Consider the following 19,165-nt stretch of genomic DNA (forward strand, 5'->3'; position numbering starts at 1 on the left):
TGTTTTATCAAGCCAGAGCACCTTTCTTTGACTTTGGAGGGGGGATTACCTTTTTACCCTTTATTTTTTTTAACAAGGAGTAAGAAGCCCCAAGAGAAAATACTTTTAAGTTTTGATATATTGTTGTTTCAAGTGGAAAAGCTTAAAGCTTATTGTAAATTATAAATTATTACTTGATTCAGAGCTACACTAAAATGATGAATAGTTTATTATTATTTTAAATAGAGCATAACATATTTGAAAGAGGCCTCTCCTTTAAAACCTTATGGTTAGATTTGGGACATACAAGAGAGACGAAGGTTCACACAGATGAATTAAAATAAAACAATCAAGTAGGACTACCAAAACTCTTAAGATATAAAAGTAATTGCCCCTATTTCTTTTTTTTTGGCATTTTATTATTTTTTTCACTAATATTTTTCCCAATCACATGTGAAAACAATTTTTAACATTAAAATTTTGAGTTCCCAATTTTTACCCTCTTGTATCCCTCCCTGAGATGACAGGCAATTAATATACATGTGTGATCATGTAAAACATCTCCATGTTTGTGATGTTGTAGAAGAAGACACGTAAAAAAAAATAAAGAAAATAAAGTAAAAAAATGGTATGTTTCAATCTGCTTTCAGACCCCTTCAATTCTTTCTCTGGAGGTGGTTAGCACTTTTTATCATGAGTCTTTTGGAATTTTGTTGGATCATTGTATTCCTGGAAATAGCAAAGTCCTTCAAAGTTGATCATTGTACATCATTGCTGTTACAGTGTTAAATGTTTTAATGCTTCTAATCACTTCACTTTGTATCAGTCTATAGTTCCAGGCTTCCCAGGTTTTTCTGAAATCCCGTTCATCATTTCATATAGCACAGTATTCCATTACAGTCATATACCACAACTTGTTCAGCCATTCACCAACAGATGGATATACCCTTAATTTCCAATTTTTTGCCTCCCTAAAAAGAGCTAAATAGTCCATATTTCTAAAGCTTTTTAAAATTCAAACATTTTTTGTTCATTAAAATCCTTTGAGGTAAGGAGTGGAAGTTCTGTATGCATTTTATTAAAGAGGAAAAGCTTTGAGAGGTTTAAGTGACTTGTGTACAATCACATATGGTGTCTTGAGAAAGGATCTCAGCACTTAAATTAAATTCCAGTATGTGACCTTTTCCTTCCTGTGTAATGGGAGAAAAAAACACTCCCTGAGTGAACTTGAAGTTAAAGGACTTGTGCTCATGACCTCACTCTGCAATTTAACCTTGGATTGTCATTTTCTTTGTCTATAAGATGAAGGCTATACTCTTTGATAGCCTAGATTTGCAGTTTAAAAGGACCTCAGAGATTGGTTGATCTTAAACTTTATTATATCTTGGGCCCCTTTGGCAGTTTAATAAATCAATAAACCCCATCCTAAGAATATTTTTCCTAAATCATAATTGGGAGTAAATGCTAATGTTTTGCTACATATAGCTTAGGGAAAATAAAGATGCATTTTTCCCCATTCGAGTTCATAGGCCCCCTAAAAAAATCTATCTAAATAAAAGAGGTAAAGAACCCTTGATCTAATCCAATCTCTTACAAATAAGGAAACAAATCAAAAGTTATGTCCAATATGCATCTTAAGCTCAATATGTCCAAAGTAGAACTGAATATCTTCCCCAAAAAAAACTTCCCTACTTTCCTATTATTGTTGACAGCTAGGTAATGTAGTGAATAGAACATTGGGCTTAGAGTTGTGATTACCTGGGTTCAAATGCAAGCTCTGGTTGTCTCTGTTCATCTAAAAAATGGGGATAATAATACCCTCCTTCCTGGAATGCTATCCACATGGAGAGAAAGAACTATTGGAATAGAAATTCATAAGGAAAACATTTGAATTTTCCATGTTTATATGGATATTGGATGTGGGTTTTTAAAAAAGATTGTTACAAAAATGATTAATATGGAAATAGGTATTGAATGATAATACATATATAACCCATTGGAATTTCTTTGTTGGCTCTGGGAGGGAGAAGAAGACGGGGGAGGGAAAATACATGCATGAATCATGTAACAATGGAAAAATACTTAAATAAAAGTTTTTAAAAAGAACTAAAAAAAACTAATACTACTCTCCTTCCTATTAAGGTTGTTGTGAGGATTAATTGAGATAATATTTGTGAAGTATCTAGCACAGTGTATGGAAGGCACTCTAAAAATGTTAAATTATTAAGGGTACCACCTATCCTCCCATTCACCCTAGCTCCTAGCCACCAAGTCATCCTCAGCTCTCTGGGTGCACAAATGCAAATCTTTTTAATTCTGCCTTCCCAACATCTCTTCTATGTATTACTAAACCATAAATTTTTCCTAAGACATAGGCTATGTAACAACCCTTATCCAATAAACCTAGAGTGGCTCCGTATTAATAACCAGAATCCAATCTGAAAGGTCCTCCATTTAGCACTTAGTTCTTCCTGACCTAATCCATCCTTTTCTAGTTTTGCCCTTTATTTCCTTTCCAACTCTATAATTTAGCCAAAGAATTGCCCATAACACTCAATCTCTCACCTACATCCCTTTGCACTGGCTGTCCCCCATTCCTACAATACCCTTCTTTCTCAACTTTCACCTCAGTTTCCCTGCCCTTCAAGATTCAGCTCCAATCTCACTTTCTGCAGAAAGCCTTTCCTGGGTCAGTTCTCCCCTTCCCAAAACTGCCTGTACTTTTCCTTTGAAATTGTACCTTCTATCCTCTACTTGTATGTACATAGTTACTTATGTATTGTTTCCCTCATTAGGATATGAATTCTTCAAGGAGAGAGAGATATGGTTTTTGTCTTTCTCTGTACTACCAGTGCTTAGGAATGATTAATTGACCTTTTTTTCTGACTGAGGGAAGTAAAAGAACCAAGATTCAAACCCACTGAAATGTTTTCCAATTTCACAGCCTCCACACTTTCTAAATTTGCCACACTGTCTCTCCTAATTACATTTACCTCTCAGGGATTGTTCTGAACCTTGCCCAGTTGGAATTGGAGGAAGGGAGTTTCTTCACCAGGATCTAGCTACCTTCAATGATATCTCAAGTCAATAGAGGCAAAGGTGAAAATAGTTCCTACCATCTGGAAGCTTCCATTCTTGTAAGGGTGATGTGAATACAATTGCTCACAGATAAGTGCTAATACTATGTGATTAGAACAGGAGGAACCCTTTAAAAATTAGTAGGATAAAAAAATGCTTTCTATAGGAAAAGTTACCTAAGCAAAGTCTGGAAGACTTAGAAGTTTGCTGGTAGGGAATCATCCCTGGGCTCTTATCTTAACACTTAATTTTTGTTATCTCTCGTACCTAACCGAGCCTGCTACTTATTGGATGTTTAATAAATCCAGGCAGGATAGGAATAAATGAATGAATTAACTTTATAGGAAGCCCCCAATAGGAGAATCTTCTTTTCCTCCATCTGCAGATTTTGCCCAACCTGTCAGTCAAATAGACAAATAACAGACAATCCTATGTGCTTCCTAGTAGAGATTGTTCTTCCCCCACCAATGGGATCAATGTTTTTCTAAAGCAATGTGAAGGAAGCATTTACCAAATGGAGAAAGAGCAAAAGTGGGATGAAGAATCATGATATTCAAAATGATTAAAAGTGAATGCTATTCTCCAGGATGGAGGAGGGAAGAAGGGATAAAAGATAACATGAATCATATAACTTTGAGAAACTTATGTGGAGATTTGTTATTTAAATAAAGAAAGAAACTTTAAAAAGTGAATGTTATATAGAATTACAGAGTACAAGTATGGCCTCTGAGGAGGGAATATTAGAAGCAACTCCTTCCTACTTGTTATGTCTTTGGGTTTGGCACACTGTAGATTTTTAGAATTATCCTGTGTATTATTCAATTTTGTTGAGTAATTTTGTTACTCTTTTGGTTCCTTCAAAAATATTCTTTGTTATGTGGGACAGCTCTCTGCAAGTCCAAGGGGAGAGGTACTAAAAGATATTTAGATGAAATAAAACAAAAGATAACTATAAAATTGTTTTAAATAATAACTAGTACTCACATAGCCTTTTAAGTTTGCAAAGTGCTTTACATATGTTAATTGATTTGATCCTCACAATAAGTCTGGGAAGTAGGTTTATTGTTATTATTCCCACTTTAGACATGAGGAAACTGAGATATAAAGAGGTTAAATAATAATGCCCAGAATCACAGAGCCTGAGAGTATCTGAAACTGGATTCAGATTCAGGTCCACCTCACTCCGTACCCTGTGCTCTATCCACTATGCCACTTAACTTTAAAAAAGAATTGTGTCTATCCATTTTTTCCAAAAGTTTTGATTTTATCCAAAACTCAGTTTTTATTTTAAGTAAGGAAAAGAAGTTTTGATCCTGAGCTAGTCACACTCTATTACAACATAATTTGAATTGATCAGTTAATTTAAAAAGTTTTGAGTCCTGTATCCTGCAGGACTTTTGAACTGAAGAGGAAAAAGCAAAACCTTAGTTTATATTTTGGATCATGCAAAAATTAGCTTTCTATTGACTCCAAAGCAAAAGATGCTAATTTTGATTTCTCTGAACAAGAGAAATTTCTGCAAATGCTTGGAAAGATTTTATTTTGCAGAAATATTCATTGGTTTTTGATTCATCAGGTAGAGCTACAGACATCCAAAGATTCCCAAGAAAAATCAGAAGAGAAGCTTACATTGAATGTTTGGGTTCAGAAAAAAAAATTTCAAATTGCATCTATTCCTATTAGAAAATATACAATTGGGTGGCGGGGAGGGAAAGAACATGAATCATGTAACCATGGCAAAATCCTCAAAATTAATTAATTAATTAAATGAATTTAAAAAATAAAGTCTCATCCACCACCCCCAAATATCCAATTAATTCAAAGACATTCTCAATTTTGAAAGTGTACCCACTGGGTACATTTTGCAATAACAATTGGTTATGCTACTTTTAAGTTCTATTATACACCCTACAAATGAAGGAAACATGTAATAATGCGAAGCACTAAACTCAGTCAAAAGAAAGGAAGTTTTAAATCCCACTTCAGGTTGTTACCAGCTATTTGACCACGGACAAGTACACCTTGAGCTTCAGTTTCCTAATCTATAAACTAGGGATTAATATCACCTGGTGAACCTACCGCCCAGGTTTTCTGTAAGGATGAAATGAAATAGTGTGCATAAAGCATTGTGTAAATGTTAAAACGCTATGTAAATGTCATATATTATCAATTGTCAATCTGAATAAAACAAAACTACCAAAGTAAAAAAATAAATAAATAAAGGGTCTTTAATCTTGGCTTGGCACCATGGCACTGAGAACCTCCAATGAGATACTGGGAAGAAGATGATTAAATAATCTTGTGAAAGGATAGAAAAACCTGCTTACAGTAAGTTCACAGAAACTTGAGCAATATGAAAATAGTCAAAGATTGGGGACTAAGGAGTGGGGGTTTCTTGTTCTTTGAATTTGATTGTCCTCTTTTTTTTAAATTTAAATTTTTAATTTTGAATATTTTCCCATAGTTACATGTTTCATGTTCTTTCCCTCTTCCCCAAACCCCCCACCCTGCTGTAGCCAACACACAATTCCACTGGGTTGTTACATGTATTGATTGTCCTCTTTTAAGTTTAGTCCTCAGTCAAAAGGGGGATAGTTTCTGGAAACTCGTAGTCAATTTATGAAAAATCATCAGTCATCAGCTGCCTTTTGATTTGATTGTCCTCATTCTGGGAAAGAGGCAGCCAGGAGATTTTCTGCAGCTAAAGTTCACATAATATCGAATACCATGAATTTTAAGTTGAATATATGCTCTTTAAGTGAAGAGGAAAAGCAAATAAACTGGGAGAAGAGAAGAAAACTGCAGTATTTATCCAACAAAGAAATCATCTCCAACAACTATAAGGAACTGATTCAAATTTATAAGAGCTATTCCTGAATTGATAAATGGTCTAACCATATGAACAGATAGTTTTCAAGGGAAGAAATGCAGACTATATTGCCATATTGGGGGATGGGGGGAGGAAATGTCCTAAATCACTAATTAGGGAAAAGCAAATTCAAACAATTCTGAGATTCTAACTTTCACCCATCAGGAGGGCAGAGACAATGAAAAAAAAATGAAAATTAGTAATGACAAAAGTGGAGCTGTTGTTGGACTTATAAATAGGTATAACCATTTGGAAAGCAATTTGAAATTATACACAAAAGATTACTTTATGATTCATGCCCTTTGATCCCATTATAAGGCCTATAGCAATACAGAATCAAAGAAAGAAAAAAACATGCTTTATGTACAAAAATATTTATGGCATCTAAGCGTATTGAATAGAGTTCTGGCCTTGGAATCAAGAAGGTTGTCCACATCCAGCCTCTTGACATTCTCTAGCTTCTAAACTACAGGCAGGTCACTTCACTTCTCTGAGATTCAAGCACTCCTCTAAAACTTACCTGCATATGCTTCTTGAAATGAATTCAGTTGTTGAAGATACATTAGTGGAAGGAATTCCCACAGGGAAGATATTTGAAATATTGTCTTATGACTAATTTAAATAGCATAGCAGATACAATAAGAGCATATTAATACTTAATATGAATTCAATAGCCCATCACAATCTGGCCTGCGCCTGCTTTTCCAGGCTTATTTCTCATTATTTCTTCTTAATAACTCTTCTCTACTAAAGGCCTCCTTGCTGTTCACTTACTTAAAGCTCCATTTTCAGCTGGTGTGCCTTTGCATAGACTGTTCCCCCATGGCGGAAGGCACTCCCTCACCTTAAAATCCCCAGTTTCTCTTAAGAATCACTTAATTCATGTGTCATATCCTTTAAAGGGTCTTTCTTGATTTCTTACTCATTGATGCTCTCTCCTAAACCAATAACTATGTATAATATCGGTTATATTTATTTCAGATTACTAAAATGATTAACTTAAATCTATACTTTTTAGGATACCTTGTGTTTGTGGGCTGTACCAGCATTAGAATATAAGTTTCTTAGGGCAGAAGTTATTTTTCATTTTGTTTTTATATTGACAATACCTAGCATTGTGCCTTGCACATAGTAGGTGATAAATAAGTAAATGTGTATTGGATTGTCTTACATGAAGAAAGTCACATTTAACAAATAAATAGGGTTTGTGGGGTGTTCAGGAAAAATTAGAATCTCTAGTGTGAGGACTTGCTGAGCCCTTTTCAGAGCTGCTCATCCTCCTTTGGTGTCTCTCTTTTCAACCAACTCTCACCTATGGCTCCAAGAAGCCGTAGCATGTGCAGCAGCCACATCCTGGGTAAAATGGTGTCAACCAGCCAGCCAAACCAAGTTGAGTGTAACCCACATTCCTTAAAACTATAATTAGGAAATCTCTTTTTTTAGAGATTTAATATTTTTATTTTTATTTTGAGTACTTTCCCATAGTTACATGTTTCATGTTCTTTCCCTCTCCCCAAACCCTTTTAACCCCCCTTAGCTGACACACAATTCCACTGCATTTTACACGTACATTGATTAATACCTAATTCCATATTATTGATAGTTGGACTAGAGTTATCGTTTAGTGTCTATATCCCCAATAATATCAGCCCATGTGTTCAAGCAGTTGTTTTGCCTCTGTGTTTCTCCTCCCACAGTTCTTCCTCTGAATGTGGCTAGTTTTCTTTCTCATAAGTCCCTCAGCTTTGCTCTGGATCATTTCATTGCTGCTAGGAGAGAAGTCCATTATGTTTGATTTTACCACAGTGTATCAGTCTCTGTGTACAATGTTCTCCTGGTTCTGCTTCTTTCACTCTGCATCAATTCCTGGAGGTCATTCCAGTTCACATGGAATTCCTCCATTTCATTATTCCTTTGAGCATAATAGCATTCCATCGTCAACAGATACCACAATTTGTTCAGCCATTCCTCAATCAAAGGACATTCTCTCATTTTCCAATTTTTTGCCACCACAAAGAACTATAAATATTCTTGTATAACTCTTTAGGAAATCTTGAAACCTTGGGCTACATTACCCAGAATCGTTTTTACCTTTGTCCACATTGCGTCTTCATGTATTGTTTATAAGTTCTGTAACTCCGCCTCTGGAGCTCTCTTTTCCAGCCTGCACAGCTGGGAAAGCTGGCTCTTTTTTCTCTAGCTTTTCATGTTAGTTATTAGTAATAAATCTTATTAAATATAATACTTAGAATATTGGATATTAATTTTGCTTCTCACAAAACCATTGGTGAATTAGTGAAGTATCTACCCCTAATATATGAAGTCTTCTCCAGTAGAGATGAGAGCAATTTGTTCCAGCAGCCATGAAGGTAGCTGAAGCAGGTTCTATAGAGAACCTAGAGTTTGGCCAGACATCAAAGAAGCCAAAGTCATCCTCTACATCCGGAGCCATTGCCAGTCATCTTGACCTTTATTTTGCCTCAAGACTTTGATGGCTCCAAAATACTGATTATTTGATCCAACTCTACCTTACTTAAATCAAATTTACACAGGACTCAAGACATTGGATGATATCATTGACCTTCTTCAAAAGGAAGTTTGAACACCATGTTAGAGAAGCTTACTGTGGGTTGGAGGCAAATTGTGAAGGGCTTTAAATGTAAAACAGAGGTATGCATAGTGGGAAATGTAAGTAGTCAGTGTTGATGATGTACAGAAAAATTATCAAATAAGATGAGGCATGAGACAGTCATCATACCAATGAAATTGTTACTTTGAGATCTTTGAAAAAAGTTGTTTCCCTTGCAACTTGTTAAGAGGGAGCTTGGTATACATAAGCCTTCATTAAAAAAATAAAAACAAAATGTGAAACACAGGAATATTCACCTTTAGATTACTTGCCAGGCTAGGTAGTCCATCTATCTATAGATGTGAGGTGAATAGATAAAAAGATAAAAAGAGCTTTTTCCCACCCCAAATCTGAGTTGCTCCCAGCTCTAATTTAGAGTAGACCATCCTTCTAATTTGGCATAAACAAGTAGTAGTAAAAACAGAACTATTTTTACATTCTCCCAGATTGATACTTATGATGACAAAATATCAATCAATAAATCAATAATTTTATTAAGAGCCTGCTACATACCAGGCTCTGTACTAAATGCTAGGAATACAAAAAGAGGCAACTACCCGAAAGGAGCTTTTATGCTAATGGAGACGTCATGTAAACAAATATATACAAAAAGCCACACATGCAGTAAATAGGAAATAATAAAAGAGGGAAAGCATTGAAATTAAGAAGAGTTTGGGGAAGGCTTGTTGGAAAAGGTGAGATTTTAGTTGGGACCTGAAGCCAGAGAGGTCAGTAGTCAGATGGAAGAGGAAGAGCATTCCAGGCATGGGAGACAATCAGAGAAAATTCCTGGAGCTGAGAGATGGAGTGTCTTGTTTGTGGAATATCCTGGAGGCCAGTATCACTGGTTAGAATAACACCTAGTGAGTAGTAAGGTATATGAAGACTGGAAAAGTAAGAAAGGATTAGTTTGTGAAGGGCTTTGTGTCAAATACAGCATTTCACACTTGTTCCTGGAGGCAGTAGGAAGCCCCTGGAGTTAGTTTCTGAGTAGGTGGGTCAAACCTGCCCTTTAGGAAAATCTCTTTAGGGGCTGACTGAAGAATCAGTTGAAGTAGGGGAGACTTGAGGTAGACAGTCTCATCAGCAGGCTATTGTAGTCATCAAGGAGTGAGATAATGAAGACCTGCACTAGAGTGGTAGCAGTGTCAGAGGAGAGAAGGGAACTTATTTGGGAGGTGTTGCAAAGATGAGACAGCAGGCCTTAGCAACAAATTGGATATGGAGGGTGAGCCTGAGGGTTTTGATATTACCTCTTACAGTAATAGGGAAAGGAGAGGGCAGGAATTAGAGAGTAGGGTTTAGGAGGAAAGATGAGTTTTGTTTTGGACATGTTGAATTTGAAATATCTACTGGACATCCAGTTTGAGATTCTGAAAGGCTATTGGAGCTTCAAGATTGGAGGATGGCAGAGAAATTAGGGCAAGAAAGGTAGATTTGATAGTTAACAATATGAAAATGGCAATTAAATCCATGGAAGCTTCTGAGAGGAAGAAGAGAAGAGTTCTCAAGCCAGAAACTTGAGGGACATTTAGGTCTTAGAGGGTGTGATCTGGAAGACCATTCAGCAAAGGAGATAAAGAGGGGTTGGATAAGTAGGAGGGTAACCTGGAGAAAGTGGTGTCCTGAAAATTTAGAGAAGAGGTTGTCAAGGGGGATAGAGTGATCAACATTGCCAAAGGTTGAAGAGAGCCAAGGAGAAAGAAGACTGAGAAAAGGTCATTGGATTTGGCAACTTAGATCATTAGTAACTTTTTAAAAAATAATTTATTTATTTACCAATTAAGTGTAATGAAAAATTTCCATATAAGTTTTGTGAAATTATATGATCCAAATTGTCTCCCTTTCTCCCTTTCCCTACCTCCTCCCAGAGCTGGTAATTCTATCTGTGTTATACATATATCATCATGCAAAATTTATTTCCTTGTTGTTCACTTTTGTAAGAGAATAATCTTATAAAACTAAACCCCCCCAAACAAAAACCTAAATAAACAAGTGAAAAGTTGTATACCTTCATCTGTATTTTGACTTCAACAGTTCTTTCTCTGTAGGTGAAGAGTATTTGTCATAAGTTCCTCAGAATTGTCCTGGATCATTGTATTATTGAGAGTAGCTAAGTCTATCACAGTTGATCATTCCACAATATTGCTATTACTATGTACAATGTTCTCCTGTTTCTCCTCAATTTGGGCAGGTCTTTTCAGCACTATCTGAAATCATCCTGTTCATCATTTCTTATAGTGTAATAATATTCCATCACCATCATATACTACAATTTATTCAACTATTCCCCAACTGATGGACATCCCTTCAATTTCCAATTCTTTGCTAGCACAAAAAGAGTTGCTATAAATAATTTTGTACATGTAGGTCCTTTCCTCTTTCTTTTTTTTTTTTATCTCTTTGGGATATAGACCAAAGTAGTAGTGACATTACAAGATCAAAGGGTATGCATTGTTTTATAGCCCTTCTGGCATAGTTCTATGTTGCCCTCCAGAATGGTTGGATCAGTTCACAACTCCACCAGAAATGCATTAGTGTTCCAATTTTATCACATCTCCACCAATATTTATCACTTTCCTTTACTGTCATGTTGGCCAATCTGATAGGTATGAGGTGGTACCACGGAGTTGTTTTAATTTGCATTTCTCTAATTAAGAAGGATTTAGGACACATTAGTAACTTTTGTAAGATTAATTTAATTTTATACCAAATGTAATATGCTAAATATAATATTTAGAAATTGATTTGGAAATATATTAGTTTAAAAAAATGGTTATGGTTGCTGTTTATAAAATAATTACCCTTAACTCACGAGGATGATAGTAGCTTTTAACAATTTAATTTTAATATAAATATAGTCTAAAAAAGAAATAAGGGAAGGAAATAGAAAAATATTTTCTAAACTACCACCCTACCATCCTAATCTTACCAGCCCACAAGAGAGTCTTCCACTTGAACCAACACCAAATCGCAGAAAGACCCCCAGCCAAAGACCTCCAGAGAAGAGCCTGGTCTCCTCTACTATCTCATTTTTTATAGTCCTCTTTCTCCACATCACTTCCTTTCCCTGTGCACTTGTCTATCACATCTCAGGAACCAATCAAAGTCTCTCTGACCCAGACCTGCAACCCTTAGTTTCAGGTAATGTTCCTAGAGGCTCTTAAACTGTAGCCTCTCTTTGGAGCATTCCAGCCATGCTAATGGGATGACTCTGATGAGGAAGGGGTTCCCTTTACACTTTGGAAAGAGCAGTTTTCCACAGATAGTTGGGTCAGATGCCAGATTGCAAGCCTTTTGTGGAACTGTCAAATTAACATTTCACCTTTTACTTTGGCCTAAACAAATTCCTCAAATCTGGTGTCTTCTAGTAAGGCTTGGACTCTGTCTCATTTCAGTAGTTATCTTTTCTAAGGGACATTGGAGACCAGAGGGTCTTCCTAAAGTGTAGCCAATACCACCCAAGAATCTCCCACTTACAAGACTGATTGCATGGATGTAAATCAAGATCTCAAGATCATCATTCAGTCACCTATGCTCAGGAAAGGAACACAAAGCAAAAAATGCAGTCAGAGTCCTAAGATCGGTGCTCAGCATGCCTACCTCATCTCCAGTTACCAAAGCAGAAAGAGGGGTATCATCTCTTTTCCACTTTTCCAGGTAGTAACAAGTTTAGTAGATGGAGAGACACCGATAGAAACATAGAGAGAAACAGAGAAAAAGAGAGACAGGGACAGACAGAAACAGACAGAGACGCCTAGGGGACTCTTGAAAGCCCAACTTCTCCTGGCTTGGTGACTGATCAGTTAGCTTGATGTAAACACTTCGTGCTCTTCTTAGAGGGAATCCAAAGCATTATAGCCTAGTGGATAGAGAGCTACATTTGGCTCCAGGGAGGCCATGGACTCAAATCCCACTTCAGATATTTACTAGCTGTTTGACCTTAGGCAAGTCACTTACCCTTAGTTTTCTCATCTATAAAATGAGGGAATTTGACTGTTTAATTAGACTGTCTATTCCAGATTTAAAATTGATGTTCAAATGGTCAACAAGGAGATTACTATGTCATTCTAAAGCTGTCTTGGCTGCCCCAATCCATCTCAATACATGCACCTCTTAGACTAGAGTACTGTGATCCAACTCTTGCTTTTTAGGTGAATCAGTGGCTTTCATGACTGTAGACTGTAATAATACTGATCTCCGACAGTTTATTTCTGCTTAGCCTAGTAAATCTTGTTTATAGGTAGTATTTTTGTCATAAAAATCTCTGAAAATATATTAAGTATCATTCTTGTATTTTACTTCTCAAAATCCTAGGAGGAAAGGATTTGTCACTGAAAGACTACTAATAATTTTTTTTTTATTTCCTATTTGCTTGGTTCAGTGAGCATACAAAGAATTATTTTTTCTATTATAAAAATCTTTCTTCCTATTTCATTTTACTTTCTAATCATCCTTTTTCACTACCTGATAAAACTATACCAAACAAATATGAAAATATTAATATTTGCTGAAAGGAATGATAAAAATGAAGTTCGGAATACTGGGGAAGATTTATATGAACTGATACAGCACAAAGTAAGCAGAAGGAAGAGAATAATACATGCAATGACCGTGTAAAGGAAAATAACATTGGAACACATTACAAATCAGTTCAACATGAGGATCAAATCTCAGCTCCAAGGGACTAATTATGAAATATACTTTCCTCCTCTTGGGGGTCTCTTTCCGAGAAGAAGAATAAAACTCATTCTGTTAGCTATTATTTATATAATTTCTCATATTGTGCTTCTTTATTGGGGAGCATTGGGTATTTCAGAAAGACTAGAACTTCTAGTATGAGGGTTTGCTGAACCCTCTTCAGGGCTGCTTATCCACCTTTGGTGTCCATCTGCTGCCCAGGTCTCACCTGTAGCTCCAAGAAGACGTAATATGTGCCATGGCTGCAACTCCAAAAGCCATCTCAGCAGAAGGGCTAAACTAGATTGAGAGAATTAACAGATGGGCCACAAATCTGTCTGTGAGTTAGGGGGCATCTACCCCAAGCATGTGAAGACTTCTCCCAATGGGATGGGTAGATGAGAACAATTTGTTGCAGGTACTGTGGAGAGCTTTGGAGCTTGATTAGACACTGAAGATGCCAGGGTCGTCCACAGTATCCCAGCTCATCACCAGTTGTCCTGACTTTTGTCCTGCACTAGACTTTGATGACTCTAGGAGAGTGAGGCTGATGGCTTTATGCAACTCTGCCTCACTTAAATCCAATTCATTCAGAAGTCAAGCACATCACCCACTGGTATCACTGGTCCTCTGAAAATGAAAGAAAGTAGCAACAACATTGACTTCTTTATTTTAAAAGAAGAGTCTGTGAGGCTGTGGGAGGAGGATGAAAATAAGAATTTTTTTTCCATACCTAGGTTTTGATTGGTATTAAGAACTTCTGATAAAAATTCTCAAACTTGAAATCTTATAGCCTTAGATACTTACCTGGGGAAACTGTGAGGGCAAGTGCCTTAACTAGGATCACTAAACCACTGCTCAGAGGAAGGGCTTGAACTTACTTTTTGGGGATTCCCAAGGCTGCCTCTCTATTCACTGTACCATTCTGGTTCTTTTGCCACTAAAGGCAGCTAGATAGACAGAGTGAACTTGGATGGACTTAGAGTAAAGAAGTCTGAGTTCAGATTTGGCCTTAGATACTTATTAGTTGTGTGACTCTGGGCAAATCATTTAATCTCTTGTCTGCCTCAATTTCCTCAACTGTAAAGTGGGAGTGTAATAATAATAAACTACTATTTACTTCCCAGGGTTGTTGTGAGGATCAAATGAGATATTTGTAAAGTATTTAGCACAGTGCCTGGAACTTACTAATTGATGATTAAATGCTTGTTTCCCTTTTTACTTCTCTTTCTACTATATTATGTTTACTTCACTGGCTAAACAGAAATGCTGTTTAAAGAAAAAGTTCTAGAAAAAATTTTTTAAAATATAATTTTGTCATGGTTACAATTCACTTTAAAATTCAACACATTGCCTATCCAAGGCTGGTTTTTCTTTTGTTTTGTTTGTCTTCCACATAGCCTACTCTCCTCTCTCAATCATTCACGGTCAGAGTAAGATCAAGGTGAGCACATTCCATTCTGTTTTAGCTACCCTACATACAACCCAGCTCAAAGCTGGAGCAAAGACCAGCTGTCTAGGAGCTTCCAAGATTTCGAGGCTTCTCTGGCTCAGGAATGATACCTCTTAGATTTGTAGTGAAATATGGAACAGAGGTGCTGCCTGCTACAATCAGGGCTCTCAAGTGTTTCTATGTTAAGAGTTTACAGCTCCTGCAATTAGCTTCCTGGGGCTCTATTTGAATCTGCTGGCTTTTGCTGCCCCCTTGCCTCTTTTCAAGAGAATAGGCAGGAGGCACACTTCGGGAAAAATGTCTGGACTAGGATTTTCAGATTTTCTAAAACAGGGTAGTTACTCCGTGAAAACCTTTGCTGGGGAAAGTGTTGGTCAATCCAGGTGTTAAAAGAGTCAATTGATGGAGATGGTCCTTTCATAGGAGAGTAGCAAACTCATTTTCTCTATAGATCAACAAACTGAACCTTTATTATGATCAAGACATTCTGGACCAGCTGTTACTTTTACAAATTCCTGTTTTTCCCCTCTCAGATCCACTCACCCCACTTCTCTGCAGGTGACATGGAATTATATTCTATGATTACCCTTCACACTAAAGTGGAATGATGGACAAGGACGAAGAAAAATGAAGTCGATTATCCATGTTATTTTTCTACTTCCCTAACAAATAAGATGTTCCTCTCTGTGGATAAGTCAGGTTAACATTTCTACATGTCAAGAACAAGTTCAAGTTTGTTCTTTTCAAGTGCTTTTTGTACTTAGCTGGGATTTTTTCATATTAGTTCAAAGTCTATTCTAGTCAACTAATTCTGCAAGTATTTATTTTTAAAATCAGTTTTATTTTATTTATTTTCTTTGTTGCTTTTTGTTTCTGTTTTTATCAGTTTATGGAAATGATACCTTCTCTCCTCCCTTCTTCTCAAATCTGAACTCTCCTTTGTAACAACGAAAAATAGTTAGGTAAAAAAGACTAGCTGAAGTGATTTTGTCTGACAATGATTATACAATTCTTGTTTCCACATTTCCTGACTTTCTGCTGAAAAGAGATAATTATGTTTGTTTAGCTGATCTGTTAGGCCATCATTTTATTTCCAGTGATTTGCAGCATTGTAATAATTGTGGTTTTCGTTCTTCTTGTTCTACTTATTTCACTTTGCCTCAATTCATATAAATCTTTCCATCATTCTCTGCGTTCTTCATATTTCTTCTTAATTGCAGAGAAACATTAGACTGGATTCATATTCCAAAGCTTATTCAGTCATTATCCAATAAAAGACACCCATTCCCTCTATCACCATTTCTTTAATACTACCACCAATCCCTCAACCCCAAAATGTTCTAATAATTTTGTCCTATATAAGACCTTTGCCATGGTGCAATGGATAGAGTTCAGGGCCTAAAGTCAGGTAGACATGAATTCAAATCCAGCCACATTCATTTACTAGCTGTGTGATCCTGGGCAAGTCGCTTAAACCTTTTATGCCTCAGTTCCTTCATCTATAAAATGAGCTGGAGAAGGAAATGACAAACCACACCAGTATGTTTGCCAAGAAAAGTCCATATGGGATCACAGAGAGTAGAGCATGACTGAACAATAGCCCAGGAGTTTTATCTTTGTTTTTTACCTCATGGGTTAGAATCTCTAACCATTAGATGGTCAATAATGGGATGACTAGAAAATCATTTTTCATCATTATTTTCAAGTCGTTTGCCAGAATATTCCACCAGTGCTATTTTATGATGCTTGTTTTCTCATTGTTCTCTCAACATCAACTGTTCCTAATGCTTGTCATCTTTGCCAATTTGCAACACAAAAATTGAAATTTTGCATTCTTCTCAACTATTATTAATGTAGGACATATTTTATCTGCCTATTAATAGCTTTCTTTAAAATTTTTTAAAAACTTCTTTTTACCACCTTTAAATTAAGTCTCTTAATGGAGTAACTATTGGCCTTATAGTTTTGTTAAGTCCTTTTAATTTTGGATGTTTACTTTTTGTCATTGATATTTAATAAAAAGATTTTTCTCACTTGGCAGTTTTTCTCCTTATTTTACCTTCACTGATTTTGTTTATTTAAAAGATTTTTAACTTTATATGGTGAAAATTATTCATTTTTTTCTTTTATTGTGACTTCTAGCATTTTTTTGGTTAAAGATCCTCCCTCTAATTATAGATACTTCCTTCTGCACCCCTTATTTTTAATTTTTCTTATAACATGACCTTTTACATTTAATTGGAAGATCCAAACAAATTGGGAATTTGTTATGTTTTATGGTATAAGACATTGATATAAAACTGATTTCTGCCAAACTTTTCCAGTTTTCTGAACAGTTCTTATAAAAACTGTAATTTTGAGTTTATGAAAGTTATTGTTGTTATGCTATTGGTCTTGCTTAACTAGTCCATTCTAATGATCTACTTTTCCATTTGTATATTGCTTTTGATGTTATTTTGAAACCAGTACCAAATATCTGCAATAATTACTACTTTAAAATGTATTTGAAAATCTGGGAACACACTTAAGGAGTTCAAATTTTCTGCACATAAGCAGACACATAACTTCAAATTTCTTGCAATCCCTTTACTCCCATTTGCTTCAAAATATGAAGGAATAAAGTTTGAGAAATATTTTTAATTTCATTTAATAACTGGTCAACTATAATATCTTTCAAGCCTGGAATTTTAAGTCATTTTATCCTACCATTTTGTCATGCTATTACCTCATATTTCTCCTCCATTTTATAGAAAAATTTCTAGAAAAATTTTTTTCTACACTAGCTGTCTCACTTCTAGTTCACTTATTAACCCTTTGTAATCTGGTTTTCAACCTTATCACCTATCTGAAATGCCTCTCTCAAAAGTTATCAATGGAAAGAATGCTATCCACATTGAGAGAAAGAACTGTTGGGGTAGAAACGCAGAAGGAAAACATTTGATTTATCACTTTTTTATGTGGGTACATGATTTGGATTTTTTTTTAAATAAAAACCCTTACCTTCGGTCTTGGAGTCAACAAGGCAGAAGAGTGGTAAGGGTAGGCAATGGGGGCCAAGTGACTTGCCCAGGGTCACACAGCTGGGAAGTGTCTGAGGTTAGATTTGAACCTAGGACCTCTGGTCTCTAGGCCTGGCTTTCAATCCACTGAACTATCCAGCTGCCCCCAGGGTTTTGGTTTTTAAAAGATTACTCCATTATAAAAATAAATATGGAAATAGGTGTTGAATGATAATATATGTATAACCCAGTGGAATTGCTTATCAGCTCTGGGAGGAGGGGAGGGAAAAAGGAGAGGGAAAGAGCATGAATCATGGAACCTTGGAAAAATATTTAAATAAAAAAGCTATCAATGATCTCAATTTACAAAATCCAATGACTTCTTCTGAATCCTAATCCTTTTTGACTTTTTGAATCATGAGATAATATTAACAAATGTTTCCTCTTTGCATATTCATATCTCTGCTCTCTCTAGGTTTTCCTCCTAGTTATCTGACCTCTCCTCCTTGAAAGGTTTGCTGGTTGGTTATCCATAGCACACTCCTTAACTTAAGCTTCAATCCCAAACCCTTTTTTCTTCTCCCTCTATATTATTTTTCTTTCTTGCTGACCTCGACAATTATCATACTGTGTATATCCAGAGCTATTCTTCCTCCTGTACTCCAGTCTCACATCACAAACTATTTATTATGCATTTCCAGTTGTATCTTTCCTCTTTCTTTCTTTCTGTCTGTCTCTCTATCTCTCTGTCTCTGTCTCTGTCTCTCTCTCTGTCTTTCTCTCTTTGTCTCTGTCTCTGCCTGTCTCTCTGTCTGTCTGTCTCTCTTTCTCTCTCTGTCTGACTGTCTGTCTGTCTCTCTCTTTCTCTGATCCTTGCCTAGCACACAATCTCTGATCTGTGACCCAATCATTCCTTGCTCTGGTCTGCCACCCCATAGGTACAAGTATTTTCATCACTTTTCACTATATCTCCAACCCAGTCCTGGAGTGTAAAAGACAGAAATGTCAGTTAGCCTCACTTCTTGCTCCTTGAACAGTCAGTGTCAAGCAATATAACAAAAGCCTAGAAAATGCACCATACCAAAACCTGGCCAGGAAATGCAAGTAAATAAGCCCATATCTATCCCAGAACCCATTTGGTGAAGATCTTGCTGACCTGGGATAGATATGGGCTTATTTACTTGCATTTCCTGGCCAGGTTTTGGAATGGTGCATTTTCTAGGCTTTTGTTATATTTTTGAGGGAGAGCCGGCTTGTACTTCCTACTTCACCATTTTGGTTGATTTTTCTGTGATAATTTTTAAAAAGACATTTTTTTTTCTCAACATTATCCCTTTCTTTATGGTCCTACTGGCACAGTGATATGTGTATAAAAAGTTCCTCTCATAGATAAAAGCATTATGAGAGATTTGTCATTGCCATTGCCTTTGTGGAAATTCATTCCCAGATCTGTTTCACTGATCTCTCACGTCTGCCAT

This window comes from Gracilinanus agilis, chromosome 1 (genome assembly GCF_016433145.1).
Source record: "Gracilinanus agilis isolate LMUSP501 chromosome 1, AgileGrace, whole genome shotgun sequence".
In the NCBI taxonomy this organism is placed as follows: Eukaryota; Metazoa; Chordata; class Mammalia; order Didelphimorphia; family Didelphidae; genus Gracilinanus; species Gracilinanus agilis.